The following is a 20,763-nucleotide window of genomic DNA, read 5'->3' on the forward strand; positions in this document are numbered from 1 at the left end:
GTTACTTTGCCTGTACCTCATAACAAAGGGGGCTGTGTTCAGGAAATCAGTTCTAGAGCGAAGAGATGATTTCTTTCCCCTTTGCCGGAATTTCTTGGGTGACCCTGAATACACTCAGATTGGGCTGAAGGGCCAGTCTAGATCTTCCTAAATCTCTCCCGGGTCACGCCCAGGCCTGGGGGCAGGAAACTTTTTGGACAGGAGCGGGTCACTTTTGCCGGTGTCCTCCTGACTTAGGGGACCCTGAGCGCCACTGTTAGGCCACTGGGAGGGGCGTGGGCTGTGATGAGTCAACAGTTCACTAGCTTTAGGTTCTGCAGAGGCATCGGCAACCTGATGTGGAGGTGGGATCTGGAGGAATGAGGGGTGGCCAGGTGAACTGGGGAGGGCCTGGAGCCCTGTGGCTGGAAGATTTACCAGTGCGATGCTGAGAGCTCTCCTCAGGCCCTTGGCTTTACTAATAAGAGTTGAGGTTCCCTGTGAGCTTGGCTCTGTAGTTTCTGTCTCAATGCCCTCCTCTGCTTCTCCTTATCTTTCCAGTCTAGTTTCCACTGGTTTTCCACTATGAAGCCTTCCTCGAGTGCTCTCTCCTAGTGTTTCCCCTCTGTAGTACAGAACCATCCCCCACCCCCGCCCCAGGCTAGACCCACAGCTGTTTGCTCTTCTGCATCTCCTCTGGCCCTGAGTTCTTCCAGAGCATCTTGTTTTGGCCCCCCGCTGCTCTGTCTCCTGCTCCTGTGGCAGAGGTACATACCCGGGCCTGGAGGGGAGGGACTGACACACACCCAGCGCAGGCCTGGTCCAGGCATTCGACATTCATCAGTGCACTTGATCATCCCAATGACCCTTCAAGGAAGGAAATGGAGGCTGGGGGAGAGCAGCCACTTGTTCAGGTCATTAGGTGGCAGAAGTGGGATTAAACCCAGATATTGCTGATTTCAGACGTGATTCTTTTCACCCAGTTCAACGCTGCCTCTCAAATGCTTGCTTAGAAGAATGTGGGAGAAAGTGACAAAATGGATTATATGTCTATGGGACTGAGTCAAGGTGCTGTCCCCTGGCTTGGAAAATGAACCCAACCTGTGGCAAAGGAAGCATTTATATTTCATTAGATTCAGTTCGCTTGTTTGCTTCCTTCTTTTTTCCCAGGAAACATTTTTGCTGCAGTGATTCGTGAAAGGGCCTCAGGGCCATCCCTGTTAGATGTGCCCCTCAACCCCTGCCAATGGAAGGAGCTGTGCCATATCTCTGTGAATCCAGGAGCCCAGGTGTGAAAGTCACCATGGGGGATGGAGAGAGGCCTGGTCACAAGGGCTGATCCATTTGGGGACAGGTTGGGCTCTTCAGGTCTGGAAAACCACCAGATGCCGTATCTGTGGCCCCTGACCGTAGGGTCTGTGATTCTGTTCTCTGGCCTTTATGGAGCAGGGTGGGGGAGAGTGTCGGTCTCTCAGATTAGGAGTAGCTGGTCAGCTCTCGACCACAGGATTTCCCTTGCTTTCCTCTCCTTCTCTCTTATTGCAGCCTCTTCCTCCTCTGTTCTCTTTTCTCTCCAGTCTCTTCCTCTTCACCCCTCTCTTCTGCCCTCTTCTCCTCTTTCTCCTCCTCTCCTTCCTACATGGATCCCAAGCTTCTATCAGGAAACCAATTTCTTCATATTGGCTCCCCTAGTCTACCTCCTCCCTATCCATCCAATACAACATTCTGTGATGATGGAAATGTTCTCGATCTGTGCTGTCTTATATAGTAGCTGGTAGCCACATGTGGCTATTGAACAGTTCAAACGTGGCTCGTGCTGCTGAGGAACTGAATTTTTAAACACTAAAAAAAATTTTGATGAAGTTTAATTTTAATTGGCACATGTGGCTGGTAGCTACTGAGCTGGACATCAGAGCTCTAAATGATACATAGTGCTGGACCCGCCTGGAGGTGCCCCTCCTTGTCCAGGCCCTGCCTCTCCCCCAAACTTCTGTGGGACCCAGCTTCCCTCCTGTGCTCAGCTTCCTAATCTGCGAACTGTGAGAGGCCACGGAGTTCTGGGCTTGGACCTGGATGACCCTGGGCATTGGATCTGGGAGCCTCAGTAGACTCTTCTGTCAAATAATGAAAGTAATTTCTTGAGGAAGTTGCTCTAGCCTCAAGGTTTCCTTCCAACTCTGAGTTCAGTGCTTCTCTGGGCCGGATCCTGCTATGATCAGATCTGGGCGAGTCCGTGTGAACAGCAGGACAGGCGCTGTGTGTGTGTGTGTGTGTGTGTGTATGCATGTGTGTGAGTCACCTATGCATGTATGTGTGCATGCATGCACAAACGTGTGTGTATGTGGTGGAGGGTTGAGGCACAGCAGTGAGACCCTGGGGATCCTACCTAACTGAACAGCCTGAGACTAGGAAAGGGGCTGAAGGCTGCTTAGATGGGGAAGGTTGTGGTCTGACTCTACTTCTGCTGGGCGTCTGCCCAATCCTCGGCCCGGAGTGTTCCAATGATGCCCCAGACTTCCTCTTTTGCCATAAAAGTATCCCAGCAAGCCTTTCCACAGAGGCCCCAGGGGTTTTCTCGGGGAATGTGTGAGTTTGAGAGCAGGAGACCCAGGCTGCGTGCGGTCTCCCACAGAGCCTGGCCTTGGAGGGATGTGTGTCCCAGCCTGGGGAGCGGGGAGGGGTTTCACCTGGACCCAGGGCCTGGCTTATGCAATGCTTAGACTCTTAGTCAATTCCAACAACTTGGACGGACACACACGCACACGCACACACACACATGTGCACACACTGCGTAGGGAGGTGTGGAAGGGAAATAAATTAGCCTTTGTTGCTTTGCCCTCCCTCCAAGCCTCTGTCACCGCAGATCCCCCCCACATTTGGAGATAAGGGGGGATGCCCCGAGAGAGGGTATTCTTAGGCTTCTTGGTTGAGATGGGGGCTCCAAGACTATGAGATGGGAGGGACCACTGAGAGGAGCCCTCTGGGGGCAGGGAGAGAAGCCCACCAGCCAGTAAGTGATGGGACATGGTCAGAGTGTGGACAGAATGGGATGCCTTCTCTTCTGCCCCAGAAGGTGTGCCCAGGCCTCAGGGATCCTGGGTCACAGAACCCCCCTGGCGGAGAGTTGCATCAGGGCGCAGCTGCATGCTAGATGCCTTGGGGGAGAGGGCGCTGAGGGCTTGAGATCCTAATTTTCCAGCCTCCGGGTCAAACCCTCAGCCTCCACCAGTGCCCCACCCCCTCTCCAACTGCACACAGATGGAGGGGGTGGCTGGGGGGTGAGTGAAGAAAGGGTGTGTGTGTGTGTGGATCAGAGGTAACCGGGCTTTTATCAGCCCCGAGTCAGGGAGGTGGGTGGGAACAGCATCAGGTAGTCCTGGAGTTCCCCACAAGCCCTGCTCCCCACAAGGGCTTCCTGGGAAAAGAGCCCTTCCTGACTGGGAAGCCGCGAGGCTCTGCCTGCAGACCAGGCCTCTCTCTCTGCCGTCACTGTACATGCTGGAGCATTCACAGAAGGTGAGCGACTTAGCAGCAGACCTGCCTGGAGGCAGGGAGCTGGACCAGATGACCAGTTGGGTCCCTTCGAACTCTGGAATTCCACACAGGGGACTCACCACACCCATGCCTCTTGGCTGTGTGGACCCAAACTGGTCCACAGAGAGTCTGGGGTGGGGGGAGCCGCTGTTGGAACTAGGGAAAGGACAGTCTGAGGTGTGGGTACAGAAAGGGGTGTCCCACAGAGCTCCGCTGGAGTTTCTGAATTTGCTCCAGGGCTTTCACTTCCCTGGAAGGAGAAGGGGGAGAGTTGAAAAGGTCTGAAAATTGCTTCTCGGTTATGCATGGTTTTGGCAGGAAAGCTGAGTGCTGTGTTCTTCCTTTATCATAGCTGACAGCCCGGACTTCCCACAATGCAGTGAAGGGGAGCCTGAGGTCTGGCTGGGGGGTACCTCCCTCACACGTCTCTTGGGCCTCTGTGTAGCTCTTCTTGCTTTAGATCTGTGGGCAAGAGGTCCCCTCTCTGTCACGTCAGCCCTAGGAGCACAGCTGCCTTCCCAGGCTCATGACCTCCACTGACCCTGCTTGAACTGAAAGCCACGCCTGCCCCAGCCCCTGCCTCTCCCTACCTCCTCCCTCCCCAGACAGGGGAGTCACCATCCAGGGCCTGGCCCCCAGACACAGCACATGGATCAACTCTCTGAGATGGTCGCCATTTGCCTGTCTGGACATTGCCTTTCCCTCGCTCTCTTTGAGCAGATTCCCCGTGTAGGTGGGTAGCTGCCGACAGCCGTGCAAGCACAGATGAGCCGTGGATGATGAGATCTGAAGGGAGTTCAGAGACCCCTTAGCGAGGTCTACCCTCTACCTTTTACTGAGGAACCAATTCAGGGCCCCGGCATCCACAGGACCACTTATAGGCAACATGGCTCTGGAACCCGGTTCTCCTGATTCCCGGTGTGAGATACCTTATACCAAATGAAGTCCTTCATTTTCCCAGGGGCTTGGATGTGCATGCAGCTGGGATTTGGAAAAACTGACCCCGGGCAGAATTTTCTCTTCTTCCAAGATCTAAGTGGATCATTCTGGGTACCTGGCTGGTGTTTAATAAGTGCCTGTTGATTGACCTGTGTCTCCGGGTGAATCCTCTCTCCTTTTCTAGAGGAAGGAGGGGTCAGACCCTGTAGGAGCTTGGTTTATCCCTTCCTTGCTCTCCTCTAGATTTCCACTCCTGTCCGGCAGTTAGAAAAGAGGATGCCAGAGGACCCACACTCCCCCATCGCTAGGAGCACGCTTTGCTGTCTCTTAGCTTCCTGCAGCGCCAGGACCCGAGGCAAGGAGTCAGTCTAACTAGGGCAGCCACCCTGACTGTTAGAGAAATAAACAAGATATAGGTATTGTACCGAGGGGAGAGGAGTTACCTCAAAAGTATCTCAGAAAAGAAGAAAGCCAAATTTTTATATAAGGTGCATGGATGGGGGGAGAGGGAGAAAAAATAAAAGCCTGGGTAATTAAGTTAATAGGTTTCTTAAAGAATGCCCATGTGAGTGATGTTCGACACATTCAAGTGTTGACAAGAAGGTATTTAACTTGACACCCACGCAGCGGGCAGAAGCATGCTCTCGGCTCCGACACACCTTCTTTGTCTGAAACTTGTAGTAAAACTCAGTGCTGGGTTGTGAAATCTGTCCCAGGGAATCTGTGTTGCAGGGGGTCCAAGGTCAAGCCTCCTGCTTCTGGACAGAGTTGGGGTGGGTGAGGGTTGCTACCCTAAACCTAAATCCCTAGATTAGGAGAGCAAAGGCTGGGGTCCTCAACTCAGAAGCCCATGGAAGCTGTTATTCTGGGGGTCTCGGAGGGCCCACAAGACTATTTTTGACTCTTGCGGGTGGTTGGAATGAAACTCTGTCCCTTCCCTCCAAGATCCAGTTGCCTTGTGGACCTTGGGTCCGATACCCAGGAACATCTGTGCGGTCCCGGGGCTTCCCTGGCACGATGAACTAGTGGGATAATCTGGGTGAATTGGTGAATATGGATTTTCCCTTTCTCTTAAACCTGTAGTAGGGAGAGAGGCCCCAAATCACTGGGCTAGTGGAAAGAAGCCTTGCCTTGGAGGAGGAGGAGGGGGAAGGTGTGTGTGTGTGTGTGTGTGTGTGTGTGTGTGCATGTGTGCGTGTGTGTACTTAAAGAAAACTTTGGGTTACTCTCGTTTGAAAGCACAGGGGCATAAATTACCGTTCCTAAAACAAAGGAGCTTCTCCTTTTGCCAAGCAGCCTGCCTCAAAGGCCCCGGACAAGGATGGGGTTCCTTGCCTGCTGTGGTCTTATCAGCCTGCCTTTCTGCCCAGCTGTCATCCAACCCTCTTGTCATCAGCCATCTCTCATCCACCTTCTCTTTCTGTTACATTAAGCTCAGACTTATCGGGTGATCAGAGTTTTCAGGCTGGGACCTGAATTTCAGGGTCTCCGCCATTGTTACGGTGGCCAGATTTGTAAAGTGGAAAAATGGTGACATGAATGTCTTTGTGAAAGAAATTTTCTTTCTTAGATACTGAGCAAAACACTTTGAAAATAAAGTAACCTAACTCCACAGTTGTCTGGTCACCTTGAGGACGCGTAAATGAACAATGTGAAAATCCCGAATCAACATCCGTGGTTAATGGGTTTCCAGCCTGGCAGAAAGGCTAGCACTGCCCCTCACCTACAGTCATATACAAAGGCTGTGTGTGTCTGTGGATGTGGTGGGAAGAGTGGGGCGAATTGGAATTTCCCCTCATTTAAAAATGGCGGTCAGGAAGGCAATCCCTTCTTGCAACAAGAAAGCCTGGGTTAGCGCTTTGCTCTTGTTCTTGGCACCAGCCCTTGTTCTGGGGGCTCATTTCTGCTTCGAGAAGCCGGTTTCCATCCAGGCAATCCCACTGTTCAGGAGATGTAGGATTCTGGGGTTTGCACACACTCCTAAGACATTTCCGTTTCTAGGAAAAGGGAACAATTTATCATCTTTCTCCCTAACTCCTAATGCATTAGGACACAGTATTAAAGAAAAGGCTCTGGGTTGAGTAGGAGACACCTGTTAATTTTACAGGCAAATTTCCCATTCCTCCAATACTCTCCCGTCCCCATTCTCCATCATGGAGAAATATCACGGCGATGTCTCTCCTTTAACTGATTGCCCAATTTGAGTTTCCTAAGAGCAAACTGAGAGGGTTAATCAGATTCCCCGCTTTCTTGTTTGACGCAGGCAGGTGGCCAGGGAGTAGCCCAGTTCAGCACACTCTTATTGAGTGCCTACCATGTACAGAGCCAGGGCTGGGGGCTATGGGACTGTAGTTCCTGCCCTTAAAAAATTTTCAGCTCACGGGAGGCGTAGAGCTGCCTGAATTATCCTTACAGTCCCAGAGAATGCACATGCCCTGCTCAGGGGCCAGGAGGGAACTGAGAGTGTCCCAGAAGCAGACAGGTTTCCAGAGAAGTCACTTCCTCGTGAGATTCCCCATTTCCTCCCGCCTCCCAGCATTGAAACTGGGGACACCACGTGGACCTTGACAATGAGTCAACGCGGCAAGGGCACACTTTTAGCTGGGACACCTTTTCACATAAAACCTTTTTTTGAAAATAGTTTTTCCTTCCTTGGGAGACATCTGGCCAGAGCGAAGCAGACTCCTTAGTTGTGACCAAATACTGAAATCAGATCAGTGATATTGTAGTGTGTTTCATATGGACAGACGTTGCTGGGAGAACTAGAGAGCTGGGCAGCTCCTGTAGCTGCCCGGAGCCTGAGGTTGAACCCCGAGGCAGAGCCCTCCAGAGTGGCCACCTTGCTGAAGTCCTTTCCAGGCCACCATTCCTTGTGGAGGAGGGTGGAGGGTGGAAGCCAGGGCCCTGGGCTACTGGCTTTGGTGTGCTGGTGGGTGGGTGGGTAGGAGGGCTGAATACTGGCTTTTGGACCAGACTTCCCCACCCCTGTGTGGGAGGCGTGAGGGGCTAGAGCTGGGAGGCAGGAAGTGAGCGCAGATGGGCTGCCCAGACAGCTGTGTGGGGGACAGAGCACATCTGTCCGGGTGAGTCTAGTGGGGCCCCTCCCCACAACCTCCATGCCAAGTCTACCCGTTCATCAATAGGGTGTGGGCTCAGTTTGGATCCCAAATGGGGAAAATGGTGGGAAAGGAAAGTTTGAAGGCAGAGGCAGGAGCTAGGGGTTGCTGAGGGGGTATGTTCCCATGAGAAAAAGAATGTCTGAACTCTGGGGGAGAGGAAGGGATGAAGAGCAAAGAGAAACTTAAAAGCAAATGGATCAGAGTGCATCTGCCCAGGTTGGGCTTGTGGCTTCCAGGTGGCTCCTGAGAGCCCAGGGTCCGGCGTCTCCTCTGAGAAGCTGCCCAACTCCTCGCCTCTCCTGTGCTCCCCAAATGTCTTACACTGCAGCAATTAAAGTCCCCGAGGTAACTGCTCCTTCTTCTGTCTCACCTACTAGCCCGCGGGTGTACCAAGATCAGAGACCCTATCGTCTTCATCACTGAATCCTCACAGAGTAGACACTGTAGAAGTTTGCTAAATGAGTGAGCGATTGCATGGCCTAAATTGACACAAGGTTTCCCATTTAATGCTTTAATTTTCTCTAATTGGCTGTAAATATTGCTGGGGAAGCTTTTCCCAAGTAGACACTCAGAGATCTTTGGGAGATAGAAACTTTCAGATTCTCATCAGGAATTTGCCTGCGGGCCTAAGAGTAGTTTACCTCTTTAAGCTCTTTTCTAGGGAGCTGAGCACAGGGGAAAGGCTCATTGTTCTAGAAACACACTGACTTGGCATCACGGCCACTTGCATGTCGTCCTTGGGGCAGCTGCTTCCCCCTCTGTGCAAAGCTATTACCTGCCTGCTACAGAGCCAGAGAGGCAGGAATTATGAATCGTGTGGACCTCCACGAGTAGGGGAGGTTTATAGCTTCCCTGCATCTGTCCTCCATCACCTCTCTCTGCCCGGTTCTCACGGCGTAATAAAAGGAGATGCGAGGGACTTCCCCGGTGGTCCAGTGGGTAAGACTCCACGCTCCCAATGCAGGGGGCCTGGGTTTGATCCCTGGTCGGGGAACTCGATACCGCACGCATGCTGCAACTAAGAGTTCGCGTGCCGCAAGTACGAAGTCTGCACGCCGCAACTAAAGGATACCGTGTGCCACAACTAAGATCCGGCACAGCCAATAATTAATTAATTCATCAATTAATTGATTAATTAATATTCAAAAAATAAAATAAATGAGCTTTGGGGAAAAAAAAGGAGATGGGAGTTGGAGTTCCAGCTCTACTGTGTGGCCACAGGTGAGTCATTTCTCCTCTCTGGGCCTCTGTGTTCTCATCTGAACAATGAAGGCTGGACTAGGGAATCTCTGAGTTCTCTACCAGTTCCTAATGTCACATATCTGGTAGAATGATGAGCAGGGAATGTGGCCCTTGATATTATCACTGTCCCCCAGAGCCTGGGCTGGGGACTTTCCCTTAACTTAGGCTTGCGGGGTTGGGGTGGGGGGAAGGAAGGGCCCACAAAGCTACTGCTCCACTCGTGGATGCCTGTGTTCACCCACTTGCTGCAAAGGTGACTCTTCCTGGATGAGTTAGTCAAGTCCTGCTTGAAGCCAGAAAGTCTGTGTGAATGACTCTTAAATGTTTCCCAAGCTTCTACTCCTGTTTTCTATTACCTTGTGGGTGTAACAGAAGTGCCAGTAGGGACAAAGGAAGGATTAAAGTCCCAAGGGCTTGGGCCCCAAATGGGACACGTGTACTCTTCTCTAACGTTATTTTTGTCATCACGCTCATCACCATCACCGTCACCCATTATTAATACTGTTAAGCATTTATGGTTCTTCATTCAGCCAAGAGCAGTGGGTGAGTAAATCAGCAAGAAACTCCGGCCACAGGAAGCCTGCACCGTTTCGGGCATGTCTCTGGTCAAGGCTGGTTTCTCCAGCCCTTATGCAGGGATTAAATCTGACCCGCAGCAGGAAATGGGGCCCGTGGCTTCGAGTTCCTTTACATGAAAGTGCTCTCCTTTCCAGAGGAAAGGTGTTATAATTCCAAGCTACTTTTGCCGCTGTGTATCTGTTTCTTATTCACATTGGTAGCTGCTACAATGCCTTGAACAGGGCACGACCAAAGGTGCTTGCTAAATGCTTATTGAAAATAGTGAATTATAATGATGTCTTATAACAGATTAAGCAGAAGTGGGCCTGGGAGTGCTCTGAAGTGCTTCTGAGCTGCCATGAGCTGAGAAACAGTTTAACTCCTCGTCTGGGGCATCTTCCCTGCTAACCTTAGAGCCTGGAGCCCTCGGGTTGCAAGGCTAGCAAGGGATTGGCTAGCAAGAGATTGGGAGGCAGGGTGGCCAGGACTCAGATAGGAGGTGAAGAGCTGGCGCCTCCTTCTGGCCCTGCCGGGCTGGAGCGGGCCTGGGGAGGGCTGGTGCGGGAACCTCAGCCCCTCGGCTCCCAGAATGTCACCTCCCTACCACCACCCCAGCCCCTTCGTCCCGAGAGAGCCCAGCTCAGGAGAGCCAGTGGAGAGCAAGGGAGGCTGTTATGTAACTGATTTAACTCCTTGCCAAACTGGTGACTAATTCAGACCGTCTCGGCCAGATTGGCTCGGCAGCTTTGGTGTCAGCTGCAGGAGGCCCGGCTGGTTCGTGGCTGGTTCTCACACCCTCTGCTGGAAGGATGTCTCAGCTCCCTTGCTGGCCTGGGCCACCACCAACCTCAACCACGGCTCCATCAGCACTCCTGCCTCCCGGAGACCTTCTCCGTAGGCGTCCAATCCCCCAACTTTGCGTCCCTTCCTGCCCTCCAAAAAGAGGCCAGGAAGACAGTTCATTTATGCCTGGGGCTCACTGAGGCCCTTCATTTTGCACCTGGTGAGGGTGAAGGGCGCTGTGGCCTGCTGCCCTTGGCTGGCCGGCCGGCCGGAGGGTTTTGGCTGCTAAAGTTGGCACTGTTGGGTCCAGAACTCGGGGCCCTTCTCCATCACTGATCAAGGGGAGAGGGCTCCAGGGAACATCTGCCCTCACCCAGTCCCCTGGCCTTGGACCCCGGGCCCTGCAGGTCACAGGCTGCCTGGGTGATGCTGGGAGGGGCCTGGGCTCACTGCTTCGGTTCTCACTTTTCTTTTTTAAGAGGGGGTGCTTGGTAAGCCCAGCCCGTCCCTCCTGCAGAAGGCCATCCTGAGGGGGGACGTGGAGGGAGGACATTTGTGCTTTATTTGGACGCAGTTCAGGGAAAAACACAAAGAGGTGTCCTGACGAGGCCCACGGTATTCACAGACATGAGTGCTGAAGATTAGTTTGTTTAATCCTTAACCACGCAGCCCTCTGTGCTTGGGATTATTCCCATTTTACAGGTGGGGAAACTGAGGCTGAAAGCAATTGGGTGGTTTGCCAAAGCTGGTAAGTGGCTGAGCTGGGCTTTGAACTCGCTCCCCAGTGGCTTGGGAGCCTAAGCTGGCTCTGATACACTGCCTTCCCATGGCATTCCTGGGATGGGTTCCCGAGGCCTTTGAAAGACTTGTACATCTCAGCAGCTTCATGGCAACTGCCCAGCTAGACCCAGAAAATAATACTACCTTGTACTGCTGCTTCCTTCCGCCAAGCCCCACACAGACATGATCTCATTCACTTTCCCACAGTCCCATGTGGGCTAAGGAGGGGGTGGGGACTCCATTTCCCAGGGAGGAAAGGGAGGCACAGAGAGGGACGCTGGCCTGTTCTAGGTCACAAAGCTGGCTGGCGGCAGAGCTGGGACTGGAAATCAGGCATCCCTGACCTTGAAGGTGGTTATTTAGCTTGACGAGTATGGGCTAGAATCACCCCCGAGATACAGCAAATTGGGGTGCTTTTCTTAAGGGCTGACTCAGTGGCTGAAACAGCTCCAAGATAGCTGGGCTTGTGTTAAAAAAAGGAAATCTGAGATGCATATAAAGGCAATCTGTATGCCAAGAAAGAGGCGCTGGGACTAGTGGTCACCACACTAGCTCCCCTCCTGGCCAGTCCCGGCACCGTCTCTCTGCTTCCCTTCCCCGGATGCCTGGGGCTCAGATGCAGCCCTGGTGTGATGGAAAGAACAGTGGCTTTGAGGTCATGGAACCTGGAGAGGATATTCCCTAGGGACCCATAAATCAGTCATTTCCCCTCTCAGCTTTTCCACTTTTCACTCAAAAAGTGAGGATACTAACTACATGAAATAGACATTGCGTGTGAAAAATTTCATCAACTATAAAGCCTGCAGAGAGAGAGAAATTACTGGTGTTCCCTTCAGCCCGATCTCATCTCTACTAAAGACCTTTTTAAAAATGGCTTTGAAGCGGCGGGTCACACAGCAATTGTCCTGGTCAAACGTCTGTCTTCCCTACTGTGGCTTTTCCACTTGGATCTCTGGTACCCAGTGTCTGGTCCCGAATCAAATGTTCCCTGGGTGGCCCCATGGGCTCCAGGACAGGGCTGGCAAACTTTTTGCAAAAGCCCACCTGGTAAATATTTGAGGTTTCGTGGGCCACAGGCGATTTTGGTCACATGTTCTTTGTTTCTTTCTTTCTTTCCATACAACTCTTTAAAAACGTAAGAAACATTCTTAGTTCACAGGTCTTACAAGAACAGGCCGGTTTGGCCCGCGGGCTGTAGTTTGCTATGCCTGGCCTAGTGTAAAGTTGGGGGCGGGGGAGTTTGGAAGTAGAAAAGGCCTAGACCCCCAGTTTTGCTGCCTGCCTGCCTGAGGGCCTTCGGATCACTCTTCAACCTCCCCGGGACTTAGTGAATTGTCGCCTCGTGGCTGTAATAGTCCCTGCTTACTTCAGAGGGCTGCGTCTACACCGCAGCAGGTGCCTGAGAGATGCGGGGTGGTATCATTACGGCTCAGTGGGTGAGGGACGGCCCACCCTGTCCTTTGTGTGGTGGGGAGGACAGCACCCTCCCAGAGTCTGGGATATTCTACAAGGTGACCAACCAAGGCCCTGCTCGGAAGGCAGAGGGCCAGGGTTTCATGAGGAGAGGAAGACCTGGGGTTATGTCGAGGGGCTGGGTGTAGGGTTGGGACATTTGTCCCACCACCAGCTTTGTCTTGGGCAGGAGGTGGCGTCTGGGAATCTGTGGGGCTACGAGAGGCTCCACACAGACCTGAGGCCCGGGGGGACCCAGGGCTTTGCCGAGAGGACACCGGCGACTCCCTGGTCCCTTTGAGTCCTGGCTTGTTGTCAAATGAGAAACTAGAGAAGGAAGCAGTTGTGGAAAAAGTGTGGGTCAGAGTAAGAGCCACCATGTACTGAGCACTTTTGTGTCCCGGGTGCTGGGGGCTGTATGCCCATCCCCCCATCCCCCCAGAGAGCCCGGGCAATGCTGGGGCGGGAGGGGCGGGGGAAGGCTCACAGCTGCAGGGGCTGGAGCCGGGCGAGGATGGTCCTGCTTTCTTTGATGTTCCACTGCCTCCTGGGAGCCTAGCTCTGCCTGTGGGTTCAGGTTTGGGTGGGTACTCAGGTCAGGGGAGTGTGAGATCTTGATTCTTTTTCTTTCTTTCTTTTTTTTCTTTTTTTTCAATTATGTGGTAGTTATCTTTAAGTACAAAGACTTTTCCAATCATGTCACTTAGAGATCATTTTATCCACTGCTCTGTTTGCCGTCAGTCTCTTGTCTCTCTCCTCAGCAATGGTAAGGTGGATACCCTTTCCACGAGGAAGAGAGATCCATGGTTTGTTGCCTCTGCCAATAACGAAAATGTTGGAGAGCCGGGTGGCAAAGCTATTGCCGTTGGCATCTTTCACATGAACTACATCAAAAGAACCAGGATGTCTCTCCTGGTTAGTGATCACACCAATTCTTCCCAGGTTAGCACCTCCAGTCACCGTGCACAGGTTACCAGTGTCAAATGTGATGAAATCAGTAATCTTGCCAGTCTCCAAATCAGTTTGAATGGTGTCATTCACCTTGATGAGGGGATCATGGTAGCGGATGGTGCGAGCATCGTGGGTCACCAGATGAGGGATTCCTTTTGTCTCCGCAAAGATCTTTCTCACTTTGTACAACTTATACTTGGCCTCCTCAGATGTAATACGATGAACAGCAAAGCGAAACTTGGTGTCATAGATCAGAAGAAAATTCTCTCCAGTCTTGTCAATGCTGACGACATCCATAAAACCAGCAGGGTAGGTTATATCAGTGAGGACCTTGCCATCAATCTTAATGGAATGCTGCATGCATATCTTCTTTACTTCATCTCCTGTTAGGGCATACTTAAGTCTGTTCCTTGAGACATTCCCTCAGCTTGTGGGGACTGGTAGATGGATGAGGAGAAAACACACCAGTCAGTTTATCCAGCAGCCAATGCTTTGGAGCTGCTATGTGCTTCAGGTGTTTCTTGGGACCGCGAGCCATGGCTGCGCTAGGCACGAAAAGAGAGGCGATTCTTCTTTTTGAGAAATACATTGAAAAGGACTAGTTCCTCGGCTGCTGGAAAAACCCCATCATCACCCAGCCGTGGAACCTGGAGCACTCTCTTCTGTGTACTTGTGCCATCCCGTGGCTGGTTCTGGAGGGTCACCTGAGACCAGCCTCCCGGGCTGGAACTCAGCAGTGTGACTCGGTACACAGCGGGCCATGTCTTCCTGTCGCCAACACCCTGCTTATTTCTGTGCCCTTTTCCACGTATAATTCACTGTTCCTGTATCTAGAAAGCCATCCTGTTACTTCTTTACCTGGTAAACTTCTACTCAATCCTTTAAAACATAGCTCAAATGTCACCTCCTCCAGGAAGTCTTCCAAGACTACCCAGGCACAGTTAGTATCTCCCTGTTCTGCCTTCAGGCACTTTGATTATTATACTATTTGGGGGTGGGGGACAAACATTAATCGAGCACTTAGTACATCCTACACCTTACGCTAGGCACTTTACTGAATTATGCCATTTAACATTCAAAAACCCATGAAAGGGTCTTATCCCCATTTTACAGATAAGGAAACCGAAGCTCAGAGCAGCTAAATAACCTGCCCGAGGTGAGGCTGGGGTCTGAATCCAGGCAGTATGACCTCAGTGCCCTCCCTCCTAACCAATAAATGATATTGCCTCTCTGACACTAGTTATAATTACCCCAAACTGTGATAATAAGTTTATGGGTCTGTAAATGGCCCGTGAGCTGAGGCCACGACTTACGTATCTTTGCTGCTGCAGAATGTAGCACAGTGCAGTGCACAGAGTAGGCACTTAGTGGTTGCTCATGGAAAGAATGTTGAATACAGAGCCTGTGGGGGTTGGGCCCACTAAAGGAAGGTGGGGTGCTGGGAGCCGGGAAAGGAAGACCAGTGGGGGACACAGCTGAGTGGGTGGGGCTTGCTTGACCCTGGAGGGGAGGAGGTTCCTGCTGCCAGCTGCCATGCCATCTTGGAATCACGAGCCTGGCAAGAACAACAGAATGATGTCCTGACACTGCTTAGTAAGCACCTTCAACATGCTAGGAAGCGCTTCGCACAAGGGCATTCTAAGTCCAGGATAAAGGACAGCTAGTTCAAATCCCTCGACGGCTCACGAAGGCAGTGCCTTTGCAGGATGCACTTTGGCAAAGGATCACCCTGAGGCTGGGTCTGGACTCCGTGCCCCGTACGCTCTGAAGCTTGCCGGCCCTCTGAGAAGCCAGGCTGGGCTGTGGAGGGAAGTTGCATGAATTCCCGTGTCGGGGAGTCCTCTTTTGTACCATGCAGCTCTGTTTACAGCGGACTGGCTGCCTGGAGGAGCAGAGTTTTCGGGGGAGCAAGGAGATGGGAATCAGGACACTTTCATCTCTTCCCGGCTCTCTCCATCCACAGGAGGTGGGACCCAGCCGGGGCCCAAAGCCTGGAGCCTCCCAGCAAGCCAGGTGGGCCTGTGAGGTCATGCTTCCTGCCACACTTGCAGGTGGCCCTTTCCTGGGGCGCCAGCAGGTGTCAGGGGCAGGGGTGGTGTACGGGGGACCCCTTTAGCGTCCCCAGTCCCCTCTGGGGGCTGGAGGTGCCCCTTGAAGCCACTGGAAACCTCTTTTCTTGCCCGGAAGAGGTTCAAAGCATGCGTGGCTGCTGACACGGGGGAGGGGGGATGGGGGGATGGGGGGAGAGCGAGAAGACCCCCCTGCAAGCCGCGTTCATACAAAATGCATTTCCCAACGTATCCCTCTGGCCTGTCGGAGCCCCTTCTGCTCACTGCTCTGTTTATACATGATAGACAACTAATTAACATCCAAACCTCCTGAAAGGTCTTTTCAGAGGTAATGTTCTGACAGGTTATGTCAGCAAGGAGCACTGATTTGTCTAAGCATGGATCACATTGTTTCAGATTGAATGAGGTGAATATTAAACTGCTTTAAATGTACTCTTCATAAAGTACTAATTACACACTCCCAAGGGAGAACAGCCAAGGAATACTAAACAGTAGAGAAGTCAACAGAAGGTTCTTTTTATAGTATGTTGCTGGGCTCTGTGTTTTTCTGTCTCCTTCTCTCTCGCTCTCTCTCTTTTTTTTACAGTAAAATCACAGCACGCTAAAGAATACACGTTTATAGCACAATGCTTCTCATCTAATTATACGGCAATCATTAGTTTTAAGCTGGATGCATTATATTTTCTTTGATATATTATGCCTGAGGCACAACTCTGCATTTATTGCTGCTACTGGCAGATTCCAGTTCCCCCAACCCCCTTTTCAAACCCCAACTCCTCTCTACCCCGCGACCCTTTAAAAAATTATTTAACCCTTACTGTTAGTTCGCTTATTGTCTCAAAAAAGAATAATTGCAATTTAAATTGGCAAAAGTGGGGGAAACGACATACCCTTGGTTCATTAATCGATTTATTTGTTTTTAATTAATTAATTTATTTATTTCGGGCTGCGAGACGCTGCACGCGGGATCTTAGTTCCCCGACCAGGGATCGAACCCGTGCCCCCAGCAGTGGAAGCACGGAGTCTTAACCACTGGACCACCGGGGAAGTCCCCCCTTTGCTACTTTAAAGTGGAAAAAATAGGAAAGGAAATCTCGTGTGTTTCTGGGAGCTCTGCAATGTTTTTATTAACCAGGTAACGTCCTGAATACACAGTCTCTGCTCCCCGACCCAGTGAAATTCCTTCCTAACAAATCCTACAGGATCACGCTGAGCTCCCAGTCGCTGAGCTCCATTGTCCCTCAGGGAAAGAGATATTTATATGTATACAAATATACGTCTCTAAAAGCAACAGGGGGTGGAAAACCATGAGGCAGGGAGCAGTCCCGCCAAAATGCAGGGTGGCCCTTCAAAATGCCTATCTGCAGACGTAGCGAGAATTCCGCTCCAACAGTTTTTCTGGATATTTCTGACATCAGGCCTTGCCCATTGTTGAGAAAAAGCAAGATTAATTTTGAGATGCCCTAGATGGTCAGGTTCTCAGTCCTGAAGGGAGAAGAAGGCCAAGTTCCATGGGGATGGATGGCCTGATATTGACCCGACTGGTTTCTTCTTAGTCAGGCCTCTAGTCGTCATGCCTCTAAAGATAAAAGTGATGGCAGGGTCCCAGAAAGGTAGCATCGCTCTTGTGTAAGGAGCAAAGTGGGGTCCCCTTTCCCCACTGTGGTCTTCCTTTTCCTCCCCCGACATCAAATCAGAGAACTGTGGGATCTTGGACTTGAAGGGGTTAGAAATTTCCCATCTTTAACAGTTGAGGAACTTCAGAGCACAGAGCTGCCTGCAGTTCAAGCTGGATCCTGGGGTCCTGACTCCCAAGCTAGTACGCTTTCCACTTCGGATAGAGTAACTCCAGATGACTCTTCTCTCACACAAATGACCCAGGGCAAAGGAATAAAATGACAGAGTGCTACGGACTGAATGTTTGTGTTCCCCTCAAAGTCACATGTTGAAACCCTAATGGTATCAATGTGATGGTATTTGGAGGTGGGGCCTTTTGGGAAGTGATTAGTCATGAGAGTGGACCCCTCCTGATGGGATTAGCGCCCTTATGAGAAGTGCCAGGGGAGAGTTTGCTTCCTCTCTCTGCTCTCTTGGGGCCATGTGAGGATACAAGGCGGCTGTCCAGACATTGGATCTGCCAGCACCTTGATCTTGGATTTCCCAGCCTCTAGAACTTGGAGAAATAAATGTTTGTCTTTTGAGCCACTCAGCCTGTGGCAGTTGTTATAACAATCCAAATGGACTGAGACACAGAATTCTCTTCTCCGAGAGCTGGAAGAGGTCTGGAAAGTCACCTAGTCCACCTTTCTGTTGCTGCTTGAACCCCCTTCATGACGTCCCCAACCATGACTTGTTCATTCTCGGTTCTGGCTCCTCTGCGGATGGAGGGTTGGCGACCTTCTCCCAGGGTGTCAGACCATCTCTGTGCAGCTCTCATGGTTAAGTAAGTGTTTAAGAGCAGTGCACGCTGGAGCGAGAGTGTCTGGGTTTAAATCCAGCACAGCCATGTCGCAGCTCTAGGACCTCGGATAGGGGACTTAACATTTCTTTGCTTCCGTTTCCTCTTCCTCTGTAAAATGGGAACAGTACAAGTGCCTGCTCTATAAGGTTTTGTGAGGATGACAGGAGATGATACATGTCGAGCAGTGCCCAGCCTACTAAACTAACCAAGCTTAGCTATTATTATTGTTAGGAAGTTCATCTAGCTCCCTAGCATAACTGCCATGGTTGTAGCTCTGCCTGGGGCCCTACGGAACAAGATTAACTTTTCTCTTTGTGTGACTGTTTTTTTTGTTTGTTTGTTTTGGTTTGGTTTTTTTTGCGGTATGCGGGCCACTCACTGTTGTGGCCTCTCCCGTTATGGAGCACAGGCTCCGGACGCGCAGGCTCAGCGGCCATGGCTCACGGGCCCAGCCGCTTCGCGGCACGTGGGACCTTCCCGGACCGGGGCACGAACCCGTGTCCCCCGCATCGGCAGGTGGACTCCCAACCACTGCGCCACCAGGGAAGCCCCTTGTGTGACTGTTTTCAACTATTTCATTCATTCAGTGCTCAGCTGTCACTGGATGACCCCTGCATGCCAGGTACTTAGTGCCAAGAGAAGAGAGAGATGTGGAAAAGACTTGCTCCCCGATCTCATGGATTTTTTTTTTTTTTTTTACATTTGTTTTGGCTGCGTTGGGTCTTCGTTGCTGCGTGTGGGCTTTCTCTAGTTGCGTGGAGCGGGGGCTACTCTTCATAGCGCTGCGCGGGTTTCTCATTGCGGTGGCTTCTCTTGTCGCGGAGCACAGGTTCTAGGCGCAGGGGCTTCCGTAGTTTTGGCGCGCAGGCTCAGTAGTTGTGGCGCACGGGCTTTGTTGCTCCGCGGCATGTGGAATCTTCCGGACCAGGGATTGAACCCGGGTCTCCTGCATTGGCAGGTGGATTCGTAACCACTGCGCCCCCAGGGAAGTCCGATCTCATGGATTTTAAACACCAGAAGAATTTACAATTTCTCTTCAGAGCTTCTCTTCCCCAGGGGACATGCTCTGGTTTCTTTGCCTGTTCCTCACTTAACTGTTTTCCAGCCCGTTTTCCTTATGTGAAATCACTGAAAGGAATACACCAGGGATGACGAAAAAATGGTGGCAAATCTGAGCTTCAGTCAAGGGCACACCTTGTGTCCATCATCCAAACACAAGAGACTGGGATTCCATGGGTGGATGGGACCCAGGTATGCGTTGTTTCTTTTTTTTTTAAAGCTCCTCGTTCTTTTTTTTTTTTTTTTAAATTAATTTATTTATTTTTGCTGTGTTGGGTCTTCGTTTCTGTGCGAGGGCTTTCTCCAGTTGTGGCGAGCGGGGGCCACTCTTCATCGCGGTGTGCGGACCTCTCACTGTCACGGCCTCTCCCATTGTGGAGCACAGGCTCCAGACGTGTAGGCTCAGTAGTTGTGGCTCACGGGCTTAGTTGTTCCGCGGCACGTGGGATCCTCCCAGACCAGGGCTCCAACCCGTGTCCCCTGCATTGGCAGACAGACTCCCAACCACTGCGCCACCAGGGAAGCCCTAAAGCTCCTCATTCTTAAATCCAATACGTGTGTGTACGTGTGGGCATGTGTGTGTGTGTGTGTGTGTGTGCGTGCACGCGCATGTGTGCACGTGCATCCCCCCACAGATGCATGCCCACAGCCCCTGACCCTGGGTAAGCGGAGGAGGCTGCCTTCGGGTCTGTCCACTTTTAGGGACACGCCTTTTTCTCAGGGCTGACCCCTGCCTTCTCCTAGCCTCCCTCCTCAAGCCCGGGGTATTCTTGGCTGAGGTATTCCCCCCTACATGAGGGTGCCAGCTGATGATACGTGAATCCTCCAGAAGGTACGACGTCATCGGTCAGTCCCCCTGCCTACCCCGCACGTCCATCCCTCCCGTCACTGATGCTGCCAAAGTTAGCACGATGGGAGATACATGTGACGCTGTCACTCGCCTGCTACAACCTGTTCCGCAAGCCTCCCTGTCTACTTCAGGATCCCATGCAAGATCGCGGCCCGTGTGCACGTGAGCACGTGCATGTCTAACCATTGCTCCATGCCTGGCGCTGTTCTTGGGGCCTCACAGGTGCCAGACCCGCAGCCGAGAGGGCCCCCTTCACAGCCCGTGCCTATCGTGGGCTTTGCACCTCCCCTTTTCTAAACCCTGAGGACACCACCGTGTTTCATCCATTGTTATCCCACAGCCTGACACAGTGCTTGAGACCCGAGGGAGTGGACATACACTGGTGGAAGTAGGGCTGGTGCAAGTGCTATTTTTGAGGAAGCGCTCTTGCCTTGTACCAACAGATACAGGCAGCCAGCTCCTGGGCCTAACCTGATGGACCCCTTCAATATACACTCTTCCTTTTGAAGCCCAGGCATCTCCCCTTTCCCAGAATTAGGCCTTCTTCACCCTCCTGCTGGGTCTCTGTTGCAGTGTACCACATCTGGTGATGAGGATGTCCTCTTTAGGGTCAGGAAGACCTGGCCATACACCTCTGAGGGACCCAGAGGTAATAGGGGCAGATGCTGTGCTGAGGAGAAAAGCACCCAGAATATGCCAGGCATAGTGGTAGGTGCTAGCCTGTAGAGCGACACCCTGCAGAGATGTGATCTCTGCCTTCATGGAGTTTGCAGCCTCGTGGCGACGCACCGGCTTTCTCATCTACAAATGGGGCCTCAGACTACCCACGCCACGGGGTTGCTGTATAGACTGAAACAGTGCATATAGGGTGCCCGGCAGGGAGTTAACATTCCGTGAAGTTTCCAAATGGGCATTCTTCTGCACCCCAAGAGGGGCTTGAAGAAACTGGCCCTTCTGAGTCAGGAGGAAGGCCTGTGCACATCTCTG

At 51.9% G+C, this 20,763-nt stretch overlaps 1 protein-coding gene and 1 pseudogene across 4 annotated transcripts in view; both read right to left on the reverse strand.

Annotated features, from left to right (window-relative positions):
* Nucleotides 1–20,763, reverse strand: part of PEBP4 (phosphatidylethanolamine binding protein 4) — a 239,115-nt gene that overhangs the window by 44,023 nt on the left and 174,329 nt on the right. The window lies entirely within an intron of this gene.
* LOC137227133 (small ribosomal subunit protein eS4-like) lies at nt 12,950–13,880 on the reverse strand (annotated as a pseudogene).

The sequence above is a fragment of the Pseudorca crassidens genome, chromosome 7 (genome assembly GCF_039906515.1).
Source record: "Pseudorca crassidens isolate mPseCra1 chromosome 7, mPseCra1.hap1, whole genome shotgun sequence".
Lineage (NCBI taxonomy): Eukaryota > Metazoa > Chordata > Mammalia > Artiodactyla > Delphinidae > Pseudorca > Pseudorca crassidens.